Source organism: Xiphias gladius, chromosome 3 (genome assembly GCF_016859285.1).
Source record: "Xiphias gladius isolate SHS-SW01 ecotype Sanya breed wild chromosome 3, ASM1685928v1, whole genome shotgun sequence".
NCBI classification, from domain to species: domain Eukaryota; kingdom Metazoa; phylum Chordata; class Actinopteri; order Istiophoriformes; family Xiphiidae; genus Xiphias; species Xiphias gladius.
The window spans coordinates 13,395,255-13,401,225 of NC_053402.1; positions in this window are offsets into that span (position 1 = coordinate 13,395,255).

The window sequence follows — 5,971 nt, forward strand, 5'->3', positions numbered from 1 at the left end:
CCTTGTTCTGCTTCTACCAGGATATGCAAGCACACACACGCACACACACACACACACACACACACACACACACACACACACACACACACACACACACACGCACACACACACACACACACACACACACACACCAGCAGGAAGACGGATGGGGCGAGGGAGGGGATCTGAAATAGACCTACAAGAATACAGATGTGTGTTTTGCATTCACAAGCACACACAAACACACGCGCCTGCACTATGTGTGTGTGTGTGTGTGTGTGTCTCTCTCACACTCGCACAATGTAAACCGGTTGCAAAGTTAATGTGGCACATACCACGGTCTCCAATCCATCATAACACCTGTGACATATCTCAGAAGCATTCGGCGTGGCAAAGACTCCACAACAACCCATGAGCTCTAAAATACACAGAAAGTCATAACATATATCTTCACCCCTGTCACCCTCAATCCTCCGACTACCAGCTTCCCCCGTTCGCATGCAGCTATTCTGAGACATGCCTCATTTTCATTTCAATCTTCTGTACAATATGATGCATGGCTACCATACGCTGACTCCTTCACCTACACGCCAATAACAGTTGAATAGAGCAGAGATGAGACAGGCGTGAAAGAGCGACTATTGTGATGATAAGAGGCAAAGTCAATCTATTTGCATTCAAAGGGTGAAAAGACATTTATTTTTGTGCGTCTTCATACATGAACAGAGAGGATACAGGTGGCTGTGTCCTTGACTCTGAAAGCAGCGATCTGTGCATGTGGTCTGTTACACTCGATCACTTAGTATAAAGAAAGATATCAGTAGCTACAAGCAAATGACATGCAAACTATAGTAGTTTTCTTTCCACGCTTCACTTCTTCTGAATATATTACGCTGAATACTGCATTAAAGGTCTGAAGCTGGAAGACCAAATTAAAGCCGAGCTGGATGAGAGTTTAAACAGAGGAGTGAGGCAATAATTCAGAGACCAGATTCTTTCTTAAGCCGCTACAAATCTTGGCTGCAGTGGGACATGGTTTTCATACTTGTTTAATAGGTCTTCCTGAGTAAATTCAATAGGTGACGACCCCACATTTCTCATCTGTAAACCTGCATGGTTAACACATAGGTCATTCAGACTCCATGGCTCCGGTTTGTAACACAGGGTTTCCACATAACATTTAGTGTCACTTGACTCATTTTCTCCGACTAACATGATTGTTGATGAGTAACATCGGTGGAGATTCCCTTTATTGCGTAATGTAGACCATCATTACACATGAATTTGCAGATAATGCTGAATCATTATTGCAATTTAATTGCCATGTTGACCACTGAGAAAACAAAGGCCTTCTGAGAAAACAACGCGTGGATGTTTGCTCAGAAAATTCATGTCAGAACTTGCAAGGGAAATCTGCATTTACAGTATGTCCATCTATACTGGTAATGAACAGCAAAATCCCAATAGCAATGCAGCATGAAGCTGCCCCAATTTTCTTCAGACACTGATGGATCAGCCTGCAGACTGTGTCCCTGGAAGACCCATTAACACCTCCGGAGGGTAGAGCCCAGCCCCCTCCATAAACAGCCCAGCCGGAGGTCCATCCTAATGGGCTAAGCTCATTCCCAGCCTGGCCTGCTCCAGGTGTGGACGCCGAGCCCTGTAATTGAAAATTAGGGGGCAATAACCCAGTGTTCAATGCAGGCCTCACAAAAGGAGACTAGCCAGGCCCCACACTGTCACTCAGTCAGAGGGAGGGGAAACGAGAGAATTGAGGAGGAAGGGAGAGGAGGACTGTAATTCAACAAGGAGAGCTATTGCATGGATGGTATGGGGCTTGACGAAGAAGAGGAAGAGGGGCTTTCTTAGAAGCAATAAATCATATACACAGGCAGGCTTTAGTGTGATGCACATGCAAAGCCTAATAGAGCAGAGAAAGACTATTTGCGTTCTACTCCAACACAAAGAGCCTCCAGAGCTCAAGTGCTTTGTGCAGGTTACTGATAGTGTATGTGGCGCTTGTGAAACCATAGCTAGCAGTGTGAGGTTATAACACCCCGAGGACAATAGGTGGGGCATATCATTCCACACACATTTTTGTCTTGCTGTTAAACCACAGATCTTATCAATCATAATAATGTACTAAAAGTTCTCTAATCTAATGCTGTGTAAAAACAAGCCTCCAGCGAGCACTCCAGCTCTCAGGCAGACTCTACAGCGGGGTGATACAGTTTTTATGACGTTCAGTGGGTCCATGCATCGTGTTGTCATCCGCATATACTGTAATTTAGTTTTTTCTGTGGGTAAAAACTGCATTAGTGACTCAAGTGATGCGAGGAAGCCAAAGATTTGAGTAATGAGAAGTGGCGTTTCATTCATTTATGTATTTATTGTCATTTTCCCTTTATCTGGTTTTCTGCAATAGAAATGCATTAGCCCTCAGAGAAGCTATCAATCAGGGGCTAATGGGTTGTAATTGCAGGCAGGCAGGCCCCTACATCATAGGCAATGGGGTCTCCAGATCGCAGAATAATCACACGTACAGTAGAGAACTGCTTACCAATGGACTGGGTCCCTGGGGTAAAGGTTAAGGTAATTTCATACCCATTTTCCTTTTGAAGCCCATTATACTCAGCAATGTCTTGGATTAATCAACATGGTTACTATAGTGAGGGGTTAAGACAGAGAGACAAGGAGAAGTGAAAGGGAGTTTAAGATGTCACTGGGGAGGAAAAATACTCCTGACTGTTTAGTCAATGGATGCTGTAGAAGTGTGCCGACCCTGGCCAAAAAATAATTTCATAATATGTTTTTGTCTTCCAGAGAAAAATGGTTGAAATTTTGTTTTCCTGGAAACACTCTGAGTGATTAGATCAGAATACCTGAACTGCCAGAGCCATTCCCCAAAGACGACTGTCAGTCCGGGTCTTTGCTTTTATTTTCAAGGAACCAGCCACCTGACGATGGTGTCTGATGCTATCGCCACAGCTGTCTGTGACAGTCGGTTGATCGCTAGCAAACGCTTGAGCCATCACACACACTGTCAAACAGCCACAACAAAACAGCAGAGGCTGATGAGACCGTGCTAGATCGTTGAGGGTTAAACCCTGGGAAACGCATCGTCTGCCTCTGCTGCCTTTTCTCTTGGGAGGCTTGTATTGTTTGTCAGAAAACTGGAAAGGAAATCCCCTGTGAGGCAGAATTCACATCTCATCTTTTTTTCATCTTTGCAGAGTTTAAAGAAGGCAAACTAAAAAAAAAAACATCTTATTTCATAGCTGCTTAGGGGAACATAAGAGTGTCAGAGCTTTGGTTTGGAAGAACTATAGCTGGTCAGGTGTACTTCTGATATTAAGAAAGGACAGCATTTGGCAGGATGGCTTTTCCTGTTTTCTCATCGCATTCTTTCAGACTGCTGACAGCCCAAGATCTAAAAAAGGCTAGCAAATTACTCACTTTGCAGCTGCAGTTACTTCTGCTTGTGGAAATAAACTGGTTTCAGTTGCAGACAGAAATGCTACTGATGAAAATGTGATGTTTTCAAAAATATTTTATCAGCACTGCAGCAGTTTTTGGCATGAGTTTGTTTCTGTAGCACCTGTGCATGGTCTGTGTAACAGGCCATAAAAGCAAAAAAAACAAGCTTGTTTGGGAGATTTTTTTTCTTACCTAGTTAAATCTTCTTGCCAACTGATGTGGGGCTAGTCTGGGTAAATTAATTAGCTTTGTGCTAACACAGAAGTGTTTTCTCCTCTCTTGCTTCAGGTGGCTCCAGTTAATGATGTAAGGGGCTGCTGGAAGCCAGAGTAAACAATTTCAAGAAGTTGGCAACTCTGCTCTGCAGCTTTTCTCTACTTGCAAAACTGGTTCACAGTCTAGGCAATTATGTAATTTAATCGAAGGGGGCATTATTTTTAAGCACGTTGTTGCCTTCTTCACCTTAAAACTAAATTAACACATTACTTTAAATGCTGTAACGTCTTTTCATATGATTTAATCGCAAGACAAATCCTGCTGCTGCACCATATATAGTCGAGTGAATGTCAGAACAGCTTCCTGGACCATTTCAGTGTGAAGTATTATTAGAGTGAAATACTATAAAGGAATGTCACTTTCAGAAAAAACAGAACACAAAAAAAAAAAAGGAAACCAAAAACACATTTTTCCTCTTATGAATGAAATTTCTTTTCAATACTGCTACAATCTTATTTGGTCTATATGTATGTTGGCTAATGTTAGCAAACCTCACATAGATATTGTTGTATAGTGAATATTATGGAGTCACTTCACTGACTTGATGATTCTTCTCTACTTGTGCTACTTTCACAGTGTTTTACAATCCAACATTATCCTTTTCTTGTCACTTGTGGCCAAAGTGATCACCAAAGGTTGAACAGCTCTGCTTTTAAATAGGGCCCATTTTCTCATAATGGACCGAATTCAAGAAAATGGGCCCGCGGGAGAGAACAAGTAAGAGGCCCGCCGCCCCTCTTATTTAGGATCCCCAGACTGAAAGAGACAAAAGGACAATAAAACAATCCAAACTCTTTATGATAATTTTGCATCTCTTTATGGTCATCTTACATCTCTTTGTGGTCACCTTGCTTTTCTTTGTAGTTTTTTTTTTTTTTTTCGTCTTTGTGGTCGTTTTGTGTCTGTTAACTGAACTGTGGGACTTTCAAAACAAGAAATATTCATTCAGTCACTTCACACTGGGCTTGTGCCCAGTAGGTCCATTTGGTAATGCATCCATGGACGTGACTGATATTCAACATCCCAATTAGGAAAATCTGAAAAGTGTCACTTGATCATCCGGTTTTGATGCTGTAATTACCAATTAGATGACACAGTCGTCACTGACCTCACTGTCTTAAGTCAATGACATGACACAAACAGTAAACTGATGCCTCCAGAGACATAGGACAAGAGAATTTTTGGTATTGGGGACAAGCTGTGTCGCCATAATAACAGTAAAAAATATTTGAGCATTTGCACATTGATCCCTTCAGTATTAATATTATTATTATATTGTGGGTATTACAAAGGTATTAATAGTATTAAGACATCTATTTTGTCTTTAGATTCAAAAATGTGTTTCATCATTTAGATTTTGAAATCCACATACCTCTGGATAATTTACATTTTTTTTTTTTTTTTTTACTATTAATGCATGCCATCTGAAGTTATGATTTATGATCATCTATTAGCAGATGCTTATATAGTAAGCATCTGCATTTTAGACGCATATTTCTATGTTAAACGTGATGCATAGGTTATAAAAAATGCAATAACTACATAGACTTTATGCTCTTTCTTCAGCCGTGTTTAATGACAAAAAGTATTGGTGAGTGTAAAACCTTTTTTTAGAGATGATTCATGGAAGTATGACTGGATTTTCATTATTACCAAGAATAAGAATAGCTCTTTTTTCTGTGATGTGTACAGTCATAGCATCATAGCACAGAGCTTAACAGCAATATTCTACATTCAGTGTTGACTGGTCACAACCCCTGTAAATAGGAGTGGTCATTAATTAGGCTTGTGACTTACAGTGCCTGTGAAGACAGTGTTTTTTCTTTGAAGACCTTAATAAAATTCATGAGATCATAGAGGCACACACACACACACACACACACACACACACACACACACACACACACACACACACACACACACACACACACACACACACACACACACACACACACACACACACACACACACACACACACACACACACACACACACACACACACACAGTCAGATGGGATGGATTGGATGGATGACACACTGGCCTAAACCTAAACCTAACTAAAAAACTAACTAACCCCTAAATAAACCCTTAAATTTTTAATAAACAGCCATTTAAAACATAGGAGGTCCCATTAATGGTCCCCACACACCGCCCCTGACCACAATAAGAAGTTTTCCGGTTTTCACAACAAACAACAAATACACACACACACACACGCGCGCGCAGAGAGAGAGAGAG